Here is a 13,342-nt window from a genome sequence, read left to right on the forward strand (position 1 = left end):
CTGCCCTGGATACTGGGGGGACCCTGGAAACTGGGGGGACCCGGGGGAACCTGGCTGGCCTGGATACTGGGGGGACCCGGGGGAGCCCGGCACCCCTGGATACTGGGGGGACCCCGGCAGCCCTGGATACTGGGGGGACCCGGGGGAGCCCGGCAGCCCTGGAAACTGAGGGTAAGGAAGATTGTCTGGTGTCAGGGGATCAGTTGTTGCCGGAGCAGCAGGTGGAGATGGGCAGGATACTGCAAACTGTTGGCCATTCATCAGCAGGACAAGAACATGCACCTGATCCTGTAAACACAAAAGCATTAGTGGAAGACCCAAATATACACCATACACATATTTGTGATCAGAAGTTGGCACTAAACCTCCATCTTGACGCAGGGTTCTTTGTAAGGAGCCCTGATCATCAATCTGCTAGAATGTGATGCCACAGAAAATCCACAAAGTTGTCTGGATGACAGCAGGGGCTCCCATACGTTAGACTAAACGAGAGAGTTAACCATCAGGTCACTTGGCAAACGGTTGTTGAAACACAGTAGACAAACTCGGATTGGCTTGTTTCAAAACGAGAGCAACTGCTGAAATGTACCTTTTACAGAGAGTGCATCTGCTGCAATGTTACCCATATTCAACACCATGCCGTTTCTGAGGCAGGAGACTGAAGGGCGAGGAGGTGCAAGAGGACAAGACATTGTCATGGATTCCCCCCACAGCTTTAAATGCAGTACATGATCTCCACCCTGTTGGAAGAGTAGACCACTTGGCTCAAATGCAACCAAATAAAAAGAGGGGCGTCTCTAGTCTGCCATTGCTTCATTATGAATTACCCGTTGAGTAACATGGCAGCCTTGGTATGGAGCTACAAAAAGCACATCTCTGCGTGACCTTCTCACAGAGAATCCACACTGAGAAGGCATCCGAGTCACGGGAATGAGAGTCCCGTCACCTGCAGAAAGCAGATCCTCAGATCAAACTACTCGCCGTTTTCACGGGAAATCCACAGAAATGCATCATTGATCTCACCATTGTCAACCAGAAAATGAGGAGTCTTCCCTCCCTTCACCCGCAAGGTCATAGCATCATCAGCGCACTGCACCGAATGTCCCATGCGTTTTAGTTTAGCATTCATCAACAGGTGCCGAGCTAAAACAGTAGGGAGGAAGTTACTATACTGGAGGAACCGCTAAACACGCGTTGGCCAACTTGAGGGATGTCGTGTATACTCACAAGCCATGCCTGTTGTTTGGTTAGACTCCCGACCGTCTGAATCAAAGGCAAGAGAGCCGTTTCCAGTTACGACGCCAGTCGGAGATCTGGGCTCATTTGCGTCACGAAGGAAGTCTCTTCTAAATTTGGTTTCGAATTCCGTCGGATCGGTCTCTTCATTTGTTAACCTAAATGTGCTCCCATCTCTAATACTTCCATAGGAAACTGCTACAAAACAGGCCAAAGTCCTCAGTACCAAGAAGCAAAACTGAGAATTACACCACACCATGTTGAACAACCTCTCAACGCGGCCCTACCCAACATAACGCAAATACACATTCTACACAGCTTTAAGGTGCTCGCTCAAATTGGACGACCAATCAAATTTGTAAATTTGAGGTGGGCAAGACTTCATTCAAACGCACCTGAAGTGCAATTGGATCACTGTCATGAAGTGACTTTCTCAGTGGTTGTTCAGAGTAGAGGGGTTGGTTCACTTTGATGCTCCCAATTGGCAATGTGTTTCAGTCAATTTAGTGCTGATGAGCTCATGCCAATCTGACTCGGAAATCATATAAATATTACTTTCCAATTATTTTTATTACATCCATTTAGTTATGTCTGTTTTTGAACTTACAGTTTGCTTCTGAAATATTATTAATATGTTATGAAATATATTAATAATTGATTTGAATAATGTCAAGTAATTACCATCCAGACTATGAGAGAGAATTGAAAAGCTGGATCTGTAGCTGGTTTGTCAGCTTTCTTATTTATTTTTTTTACAGTCATTCTCCTGAGAGACAGCTGGGACTCCGCCCGACACGTTGGATCTGGGTGGGTCCTCATCTGGGGGCTCCAAGTCAGGGGAGGGGGATGGCTTCTGGTCCCCACCTGCACCCTCAGGAGGTTCTGGTGTCTCCTCCGTAGCATTAAAATGGTGAGGCGTTGTCGTTTCAGAGGCAGTCTAGCGCCTGCCTGTAAAACCACATGTACAATAAAATATGCAGAATGTTTTAAGATATATTGTTGGCCTTTATTAGACAGTTGAGAAAGGAAATGTAGGGGGGGGTGACATGCAGAAATGACCGGCGCTGGATTCGAACTGAGGCCGCTGCATCAAGGTCTCAGCTAATGAGCTACGGTGGCACCCACAATAAAATGTCCATTCTTAAAACGTTAACATATTTACAACAAAGACTATCGGTTTTAGTAGCTTGTTCATAAGAATCTATAAGGTTTGAGGAAAAGGCAAGGCTACATTTTAAAGTCTGCACTGCAATCGTGGCAAATGTTTTGTTAGATTATTCTCAAAACCAGAGTAAGGCGCCGACAGAACTGTGGTTTCAGCGTGGCTGCTGAAGGATAGAAAGTGTCAGCCTGGGCTATACAGTAGCACTCTGAAAGCCAATAATCCTCTAGAAAGTCACTTCAGAGCGCTGCTTCCTTTGTGAGGGGCAGACAAACGCAAGCACTTTTGGTCTAGAGTGAAAGTCTTACCAACGGACTTGTGAATAAGTATATTAGAGTACACAAATCCATTGGGCAGAACTGCATGTCAAATAACCAACTCGGTAAAGTTTCAAGCATTTAAATCAAACAAGTTAATGATCAAACCATGCCATACAGAAATTCATGTTCACAGCAACAAATTCCAACCCAGTCAGTTTAAAGTTAAGAATTCTTTATTATAAAAGTGCAGAAGTGACATTACACAACTACTCAAAAGAATTGTTAAGAGTCACTTGCTACGAGTCCTCAGCAGGTGGAGGAGGGAGGGCACCCCTACTGGCAGAACCAAACCCAGGAATCCTCCTCTGGTCCTCGACACCAGCAGTGGTGGAAGACTTGGGGGTCCCTGCTGGAGCCTGTGTAACATTCAACTGAAGGGAAGCATCGTCCCGGAACATAATGTTGTACACTGGAGGGACCATCTGCTTAACCCTCTTTGGCTTGCGTTTGTAGTGGGCGGAGTTAACACAGGGAGGCCTCTGGGGATGAGTGGGTCCAGCTATGTTGGCAGGAGTCAGAGACCAGGGGTACTGAGGGGACCTTGGAAAAGAGTGGTAAGGAAGCCCTGGCGTAGCTCTTGTAGTGGCAGTTGCTGGGAGCGGTCTGGGTAATAGAGGGAAGCCCGGGAACCAGGGGTATGGAGGCAGCTCTGCCGAGTCAGAATTGGAAAGGCTTGCAGTGGTTGGGAACGGTCTGGGGAAACCTGGCAGCCCTGGATACGGGGGGGACCCTGGAAACTGAGGGGAGTCTGGAAACTGGGGGGACCCAGGGGAACCTGGATGGCCTGGCAACTGAGGGAACCCGGGGGAACCTGGCAGCCCTGGATACTGGGGGGACCCTGGCTGCCCTGGATACTGAGGGGACTCAGGGAAACCTGGCAGCCCTGGTAACTGAGGGGAGCTGGGGGAACCTGGCTGGCCTGGGAACCCGGGGGAACCTGGCAACTGAGGGAACCCGGGGGAACCTGGCAGCCCTGGATACTGAGGGGACTCAGGGAAACCTGGCAGCCCTGGTAACTGAGGGGAGCTGGGGGAACCTGGCTGGCCTGGGAACCCGGGGGAACCTGGCTGGCCTGGTAACTGAGGGAACCCAGGGGAACCTGGCAGCCCTGGTAACTGAGGGGAGCTGGGGGAACCTGGCTGGCCTGGGAACCCGGGGGAACCTGGCAACTGAGGGAACCCGGGGGAACCTGGCAGCCCTGGATACTGAGGGGACTCAGGGAAACCTGGCAGCCCTGGTAACTGAGGGGAGCTGGGGGAACCTGGCTGGCCTGGGAACCCGGGGGAACCTGGCTGGCCTGGTAACTGAGGGAACCCGGGGGAACCTGGCAGCCCTGGATACTGAGGGGACTCAGGGAAACCTGGCAGCCCTGGTAACTGAGGGGAGCTGGGGGAACCTGGCTGGCCTGGGAACCCGGGGGAACCTGGCTGGCCTGGTAACTGAGGGAACCCGGGGGAACCTGGCAGCCCTGGATACTGAGGGTACTCAGGGAAACCTGGCAGCCCTGGTAACTGAGGGGAGCTGGGGGAACCTGGCTGGCCTGGGAACCCGGGGGAACCTGGCTGGCCTGGTAACTGAGGGAACCCGGGGGAACCTGGCAGCCCTGGATACTGGGGGGACCCTGGCTGCCCTGGATACTGGGGGGAGCCTGGGGAACCTGCCAACCCTGGTAACTGAGTGGAGCCTGGGAACTGAGGGTATCCTGGCAGCCCTGGATACTGGGGGGACCCGGGGGAACCTGGCTGGCCTGGTAACTGAGGGGACTCAGCGAAACCTGGCTGCCCTGGATACTGAGGGGACCCTGGCTGCCCTGGATACTGAGGGGACCCTGGCAGCCCTGGATACTGGGGGGACCCGGGGGAACCTGGCTGGCCTGGGAACTGAGGGGACTCAGGGGAACCTGGCTGGCCTGGGAACTGAGGGGACTCAGGGGAACCTGGCTGGCCTGGATACTGGGGTGACCCTGGGGAACCTGGCAGCCCTGGAAATTGAGAGCCTGGGGAACCTGGCAGCCCTGGAAATTGAGAGCCTGGGGAACCTGGCAGTCCTGGAAACTGAGGGGAGCCCGGAAGCTGAGGGGACTCAGGGGAACCTGGCAGGCCTGGGAACCGAGGGGACTCAGGGGAACCTGGCAGGCCTGGGAACTGAGGGGACCCTGGCTGCCCTGGATACTGAGGGGACTCAGGGAAACCTGGCAGCCCTGGTAACTGAGGGGAGCTGGGGGAACCTGGCTGGCCTGGGAACCCGGGGGAACCTGGCAACTGAGGGAACCCGGGGGAACCTGGCAGCCCTGGATACTGAGGGGACTCAGGGAAACCTGGCAGCCCTGGTAACTGAGGGGAGCTGGGGGAACCTGGCTGGCCTGGGAACCCGGGGGAACCTGGCTGGCCTGGTAACTGAGGGAACCCGGGGGAACCTGGCAGCCCTGGATACTGCGGGGACCCTGGCTGCCCTGGATACTGAGGGGACTCAGGGAAACCTGGCAGCCCTGGTAACTGAGGGGAGCTGGGGGAACCTGGCTGGCCTGGGAACCCGGGGGAACCTGGCAACTGAGGGAACCCGGGGGAACCTGGCAGCCCTGGATACTGAGGGGACTCAGGGAAACCTGGCAGCCCTGGTAACTGAGGGGAGCTGGGGGAACCTGGCTGGCCTGGGAACCCGGGGGAACCTGGCTGGCCTGGTAACTGAGGGAACCCGGGGGAACCTGGCAGCCCTGGATACTGAGGGGACTCAGGGAAACCTGGCAGCCCTGGTAACTGAGGGGAGCTGGGGGAACCTGGCTGGCCTGGGAACCCGGGGGAACCTGGCTGGCCTGGTAACTGAGGGAACCCGGGGGAACCTGGCAGCCCTGGATACTGGGGGGACCCTGGCTGCCCTGGATACTGGGGGGAGCCTGGGGAACCTGCCAACCCTGGTAACTGAGTGGAGCCTGGGAACTGAGGGTATCCTGGCAGCCCTGGATACTGGGGGGACCCGGGGGAACCTGGCTGGCCTGGTAACTGAGGGGACTCAGCGAAACCTGGCTGCCCTGGATACTGAGGGGACCCTGGCTGCCCTGGATACTGAGGGGACCCTGGCAGCCCTGGATACTGGGGGGACCCGGGGGAACCTGGCTGGCCTGGGAACTGAGGGGACTCAGGGGAACCTGGCTGGCCTGGGAACTGAGGGGACTCAGGGGAACCTGGCTGGCCTGGATACTGGGGTGACCCTGGGGAACCTGGCATCCCTGGAAACTGAGAAGAGCCTGGGGAACCTGGCAGCCCTGGAAATTGAGAGCCTGGGGAACCTGGCAGCCCTGGAAATTGAGAGCCTGGGGAACCTGGCAGTCCTGGAAACTGAGGGGAGCCCGGAAGCTGAGGGGACTCAGGGGAACCTGGCAGGCCTGGGAACCGAGGGGACTCAGGGGAACCTGGCAGGCCTGGGAACTGAGGGGACCCTGGCTGCCCTGGATACTGAGGGGACTCAGGGAAACCTGGCAGCCCTGGTAACTGAGGGGAGCTGGGGGAACCTGGCTGGCCTGGGAACCCAGGGGAACCTGGCTGGCCTGGTAACTGAGGGAACCCGGGGGAACCTGGCAGCCCTGGATACTGGGGGGACCCTGGCTGCCCTGGATACTGAGGGTACTCAGGGAAACCTGGCAGGCCTGGGAACTGAGGGGACTCAGGGGAACCTGGCAGCCCTGGATACTGGGGGGACCCTGGCTGCCCTGGATACTGGGGGGAGCCTGGGGAACCTGCCAACCCTGGTAACTGAGGTGAGCCTGGAAACTGGGGGGACCCGGGGGAACCTGGCTGCCCTGGTAACTGAGGTGAGGCCGGAAGCTGAGGGGACTGAGGGGAAACTGGCTGCCCTGGATACTCGAGGGACCCTGGAAGCTGAGGGGACTGAGGGGAACCTGGCTGCCCTGGATACTGAGGGGAACCTGGCTGCCCTGGATACTGAGGGTACTCAGGGGAACCTGGCAGGCCTGGGAACTGAGGGAACCCTGGCAGACCTGGAAATTGAGGAGAGCCTGGGGAACCTGGCAGTGCTGGATACTGGGGGGACCCTGGAAACTGGGGGGACCCGGGGGAACCTGGCTGGCCTGGGAACTGGGGGGACCCAGGGGAACCTGGAAACTGAGGGGTCCCGGGGGAACCCGGCAGCCCTGGATACTGGGGGGAACCTGGCAGCTCTGGTAACTGAGGTGAGCCTGGGAACTGAGGGGACCCTGAGGAACCTGGCAGACCTGGATATTGAGGAGAGCCTGGGGAACCTGGCAGTCCTGGAAACTGAGGGGAGCCCGGAAACTGGGGGGACCCTGTGGAACCTGGCTGCCCTGGATACTCGAGGGACCCTGGAAGCTGAGGGGACTGAGGGGAACCTGGCTGCCCTGGATACTGAGGTGAACCTGGCTGCCCTGGATACTGAGGGTACTCAGGGGAACCTGGCAGGCCTGGGAACTGAGGGGACCCTGGCAGCCCTGGGAACTGGGGGGAACCTGGCAGCCCTGGGAACTGAGGTGAGCCTGGAAACTGGGGGGAGCCGGGGTAACCTGGCAGCCCTGGATACTGAGGGGACCCTGGCTGCCCTGGATACTGGGGGGACCCTGGAAACTGGGGGGACCCGGGGGAACCTGGCTGGCCTGGATACTGGGGGGACCCGGGGGAGCCCGGCACCCCTGGATACTGGGGGGACCCGGGGGAGCCCGGCAGCCCTGGATACTGGGGGGACCCGGGGGAGCCCGGCAGCCCTGGATACTGGGGGGACCCCGGCAGCCCTGGATACTGGGGGGACCCGGGGGAGCCCGGCAGCCCTGGAAACTGAGGGTAAGGAAGATTGTCTGGTGTCAGGGGATCAGTTGTTGCCGGAGCAGCAGGTGGAGATGGGCAGGATACTGCAAACTGTTGGCCATTCATCAGCAGGACAAGAACATGCACCTGATCCTGTAAACACAAAAGCATTAGTGGAAGACCCAAATATACACCATACACATATTTGTGATCAGAAGTTGGCACTAAACCTCCATCTTGACGCAGGGTTCTTTGTAAGGAGCCCTGATCATCAATCTGCTAGAATGTGATGCCACAGAAAATCCACAAAGTTGTCTGGATGACAGCAGGGGCTCCCATACGTTAGAGACTAAACGAGAAAGAGTTAACCATCAGGTCACTTGGCAAACGGTTGTTGAAACACAGTAGACAAACTCGGATTGGCTTGTTTCAAAACGAGAGCAACTGCTGAAATGTACCTTTTACAGAGAGTGCATCTGCTGCAATGTTACCCATATTCAACACCATGCCGTTTCTGAGGCAGGAGACTGAAGGGCGAGGAGGTGCAAGAGGACAAGACATTGTCATGGATTCCCCCCACAGCTTTAAATGCAGTACATGATCTCCACCCTGTTGGAAGAGTAGACCACTTGGCTCAAATGCAACCAAATAAAAAGAGGGGCGTCTCTAGTCTGCCATTGCTTCATTATGAATTACCCGTTGAGTAACATGGCAGCCTTGGTATGGAGCTACAAAAAGCACATCTCTGCGTGACCTTCTCACAGAGAATCCACACTGAGAAGGCATCCGAGTCACGGGAATGAGAGTCCCGTCACCTGCAGAAAGCAGATCCTCAGATCAAACTACTCGCCGTTTTCACGGGAAATCCACAGAAATGCATCATTGATCTCACCATTGTCAACCAGAAAATGAGGAGTCTTCCCTCCCTTCACCCGCAAGGTCATAGCATCATCAGCGCACTGCACCGAAGGTCCCATGCGTTTTAGTTTAGCATTCATCAACAGGTGCCGAGCTAAAACAGTAGGGAGGAAGTTACTATACTGGAGGAACCGCTAAACACGCGTTGGCCAACTTGAGGGATGTCGTGTATACTCACAAGCCATGCCTGTTGTTTGGTTAGACTCCCGACCGTCTGAATCAAAGGCAAGAGAGCCGTTTCCAGTTACGACGCCAGTCGGAGATCTGGGCTCATTTGCGTCACGAAGGAAGTCTCTTCTAAATTTGGTTTCGAATTCCGTCGGATCGGTCTCTTCATTTGTTAACCTAAATGTGCTCCCATCTCTAATACTTCCATAGGAAACTGCTACAAAACAGGCCAAAGTCCTCAGTACCAAGAAGCAAAACTGAGAATTACACCACACCATGTTGAACAACCTCTCAACGCGGCCCTACCCAACATAACGCAAATACACATTCTACACAGCTTTAAGGTGCTCGCTCAAATTGGACGACCAATCAAATTTGTAAATTTGAGGTGGGCAAGACTTCATTCAAACGCACCTGAAGTGCAATTGGATCACTGTCATGAAGTGACTTTCTCAGTGGTTGTTCAGAGTAGAGGGGTTGGTTCACTTTGATGCTCCCAATTGGCAATGTGTTTCAGTCAATTTAGTGCTGATGAGCTCATGCCAATCTGACTCGGAAATCATATAAATATTACTTTCCAATTATTTTTATTACATCCATTTAGTTATGTCTGTTTTTGAACTTACAGTTTGCTTCTGAAATATTATTAATATGTTATGAAATATATTAATAATTGATTTGAATAATGTCAAGTAATTACCATCCAGACTATGAGAGAGAATTGAAAAGCTGGATCTGTAGCTGGTTTGTCAGCTTTCTTATTTATTTTTTTACAGTCATTCTCCTGAGAGACAGCTGGGACTCCGCCCGACACGTTGGATCTGGGTGGGTCCTCATCTGGGGGCTCCAAGTCAGGGGAGGGGGATGGCTTCTGGTCCCCACCTGCACCCTCAGGAGGTTCTGGTGTCTCCTCCGTAGCATTAAAATGGTGAGGCGTTGTCGTTTCAGAGGCAGTCTAGCGCCTGCCTGTAAAACCACATGTACAATAAAATATGCAGAATGTTTTAAGATATATTGTTGGCCTTTATTAGACAGTTGAGAAAGGAAATGTAGGGGGGGTGACATGCAGAAATGACCGGCGCTGGATTCGAACTGAGGCCGCTGCATCAAGGTCTCAGCTAATGAGCTACGGTGGCACCCACAATAAAATGTCCATTCTTAAAACGTTAACATATTTACAACAAAGACTATCGGTTTTAGTAGCTTGTTCATAAGAATCTATAAGGTTTGAGGAAAAGGCAAGGCTACATTTTAAAGTCTGCACTGCAATCGTGGCAAATGTTTTGTTAGATTATTCTCAAAACCAGAGTAAGGCGCCGACAGAACTGTGGTTTCAGCGTGGCTGCTGAAGGATAGAAAGTGTCAGCCTGGGCTATACAGTAGCACTCTGAAACCCAATAATCCTCTAGAAAGTCACTTCAGAGCGCTGCTTCCTTTGTGAGGGGCAGACAAACGCAAGCACTTTTGGTCTAGAGTGAAAGTCTTACCAACGGACTTGTGAATAAGTATATTAGAGTACACAAATCCATTGGGCAGAACTGCATGTCAAATAACCAACTCGGTAAAGTTTCAAGCATTTAAATCAAACAAGTTAATGATCAAACCATGCCATACAGAAATTCATGTTCACAGCAACAAATTCCAACCCAGTCAGTTTAAAGTTAAGAATTCTTTATTATAAAAGTGCAGAAGTGACATTACACAACTACTCAAAAGAATTGTTAAGAGTCACTTGCTACGAGTCCTCAGCAGGTGGAGGAGGGAGGGCACCCCTACTGGCAGAACCAAACCCAGGAATCCTCCTCTGGTCCTCGACACCAGCAGTGGTGGAAGACTTGGGGGTCCCTGCTGGAGCCTGTGTAACATTCAACTGAAGGGAAGCATCGTCCCGGAACATAATGTTGTACACTGGAGGGACCATCTGCTTAACCCTCTTTGGCTTGCGTTTGTAGTGGGCGGAGTTAACACAGGGAGGCCTCTGGGGATGAGTGGGTCCAGCTATGTTGGCAGGAGTCAGAGACCAGGGGTACTGAGGGGACCTTGGAAAAGAGTGGTAAGGAAGCCCTGGCGTAGCTCTTGTAGTGGCAGTTGCTGGGAGCGGTCTGGGTAATAGAGGGAAGCCCGGGAACCAGGGGTATGGAGGCAGCTCTGCCGAGTCAGAATTGGAAAGGCTTGCAGTGGTTGGGAACGGTCTGGGGAAACCTGGCAGCCCTGGATACGGGGGGGACCCTGGAAACTGAGGGGAGTCTGGAAACTGGGGGGACCCAGGGGAACCTGGATGGCCTGGCAACTGAGGGAACCCGGGGGAACCTGGCAGCCCTGGATACTGGGGGGACCCTGGCTGCCCTGGATACTGAGGGGACTCAGGGAAACCTGGCAGCCCTGGTAACTGAGGGGAGCTGGGGGAACCTGGCTGGCCTGGGAACCCGGGGGAACCTGGCAACTGAGGGAACCCGGGGGAACCTGGCAGCCCTGGATACTGAGGGGACTCAGGGAAACCTGGCAGCCCTGGTAACTGAGGGGAGCTGGGGGAACCTGGCTGGCCTGGGAACCCGGGGGAACCTGGCTGGCCTGGTAACTGAGGGAATCCGGGGGAACCTGGCAGCCCTGGTAACTGAGGGGAGCTGGGGGAACCTGGCTGGCCTGGGAACCCGGGGGAACCTGGCAACTGAGGGAACCCGGGGGAACCTGGCAGCCCTGGATACTGAGGGGACTCAGGGAAACCTGGCAGCCCTGGTAACTGAGGGGAGCTGGGGGAACCTGGCTGGCCTGGGAACCCGGGGGAACCTGGCTGGCCTGTTAACTGAGGGAACCCGGGGGAACCTGGCAGCCCTGGATACTGAGGGGACTCAGGGAAACCTGGCAGCCCTGGTAACTGAGGGGAGCTGGGGGAACCTGGCTGGCCTGGGAACCCGGGGGAACCTGGCTGGCCTGGTAACTGAGGGAACCCGGGGGAACCTGGCAGCCCTGGATACTGCGGGGACCCTGGCTGCCCTGGATACTGAGGGGACTCAGGGAAACCTGGCAGCCCTGGTAACTGAGGGGAGCTGGGGGAACCTGGCTGGCCTGGGAACCCGGGGGAACCTGGCAACTGAGGGAACCCGGGGGAACCTGGCAGCCCTGGATACTGAGGGGACTCAGGGAAACCTGGCAGCCCTGGTAACTGAGGGGAGCTGGGGGAACCTGGCTGGCCTGGGAACCCGGGGGAACCTGGCTGGCCTGGTAACTGAGGGAACCCGGGGGAACCTGGCAGCCCTGGATACTGAGGGTACTCAGGGAAACCTGGCAGCCCTGGTAACTGAGGGGAGCTGGGGGAACCTGGCTGGCCTGGGAACCCGGGGGAACCTGGCTGGCCTGGTAACTGAGGGAACCCGGGGGAACCTGGCAGCCCTGGATACTGGGGGGACCCTGGCTGCCCTGGATACTGGGGGGAGCCTGGGGAACCTGCCAACCCTGGTAACTGAGTGGAGCCTGGGAACTGAGGGTATCCTGGCAGCCCTGGATACTGGGGGGACCCGGGGGAACCTGGCTGGCCTGGTAACTGAGGGGACTCAGCGAAACCTGGCTGCCCTGGATACTGAGGGGACCCTGGCTGCCCTGGATACTGAGGGGACCCTGGCAGCCCTGGATACCGGGGGCACCCGGGGGAACCTGGCTGGCCTGGGAACTGAGGGGACTCAGGGGAACCTGGCTGGCCTGGGAACTGAGGGGACTCAGGGGAACCTGGCTGGCCTGGATACTGGGGTGACCCTGGGGAACCTGGCAGCCCTGGAAATTGAGAGCCTGGGGAACCTGGCAGCCCTGGAAATTGAGAGCCTGGGGAACCTGGCAGTCCTGGAAACTGAGGGGAGCCCGGAAGCTGAGGGGACTCAGGGGAACCTGGCAGGCCTGGGAACCGAGGGGACTCAGGGGAACCTGGCAGGCCTGGGAACTGAGGGGACCCTGGCTGCCCTGGATACTGAGGGGACTCAGGGAAACCTGGCAGCCCTGGTAACTGAGGGGAGCTGGGGGAACCTGGCTGGCCTGGGAACCCGGGGGAACCTGGCAACTGAGGGAACCCGGGGGAACCTGGCAGCCCTGGATACTGAGGGGACTCAGGGAAACCTGGCAGCCCTGGTAACTGAGGGGAGCTGGGGGAACCTGGCTGGCCTGGGAACCCGGGGGAACCTGGCTGGCCTGGTAACTGAGGGAACCCGGGGGAACCTGGCAGCCCTGGATACTGCGGGGACCCTGGCTGCCCTGGATACTGAGGGGACTCAGGGAAACCTGGCAGCCCTGGTAACTGAGGGGAGCTGGGGGAACCTGGCTGGCCTGGGAACCCGGGGGAACCTGGCAACTGAGGGAACCCGGGGGAACCTGGCAGCCCTGGATACTGAGGGGACTCAGGGAAACCTGGCAGCCCTGGTAACTGAGGGGAGCTGGGGGAACCTGGCTGGCCTGGGAACCCGGGGGAACCTGGCTGGCCTGGTAACTGAGGGAACCCGGGGGAACCTGGCAGCCCTGGATACTGAGGGGACTCAGGGAAACCTGGCAGCCCTGGTAACTGAGGGGAGCTGGGGGAACCTGGCTGGCCTGGGAACCCGGGGGAACCTGGCTGGCCTGGTAACTGAGGGAACCCGGGGGAACCTGGCAGCCCTGGATACTGGGGGGACCCTGGCTGCCCTGGATACTGGGGGGAGCCTGGGGAACCTGCCAACCCTGGTAACTGAGTGGAGCCTGGGAACTGAGGGTATCCTGGCAGCCCTGGATACTGGGGGGACCCGGGG

At 56.5% G+C, this 13,342-nt stretch overlaps 1 long non-coding RNA gene and 1 pseudogene across 1 annotated transcript; one reads left to right on the top strand and one right to left on the bottom strand.

Annotated features, from left to right (window-relative positions):
- Positions 1-595: 595 nt before the first annotated feature.
- On the bottom strand, positions 596-1,518 carry LOC134015211 (uncharacterized). The gene is made up of 4 exons (XR_009929084.1): positions 1,228-1,518; positions 1,024-1,143; positions 828-946; positions 596-740 (listed from the first exon to the last, which is right to left on the bottom strand). It is a non-coding gene; the product is annotated as an uncharacterized LOC134015211 (long non-coding RNA).
- A 9,448-nt stretch (positions 1,519-10,966) lies between these two features.
- On the top strand, positions 10,967-11,479 carry LOC134038457 (cuticle collagen 2C-like; annotated as a pseudogene).
- Positions 11,480-13,342: the final 1,863 nt, after the last annotated feature.

The sequence above is a fragment of the Osmerus eperlanus genome, chromosome 2 (assembly GCF_963692335.1).
Source record: "Osmerus eperlanus chromosome 2, fOsmEpe2.1, whole genome shotgun sequence".
NCBI lineage: Eukaryota > Metazoa > Chordata > Actinopteri > Osmeriformes > Osmeridae > Osmerus > Osmerus eperlanus.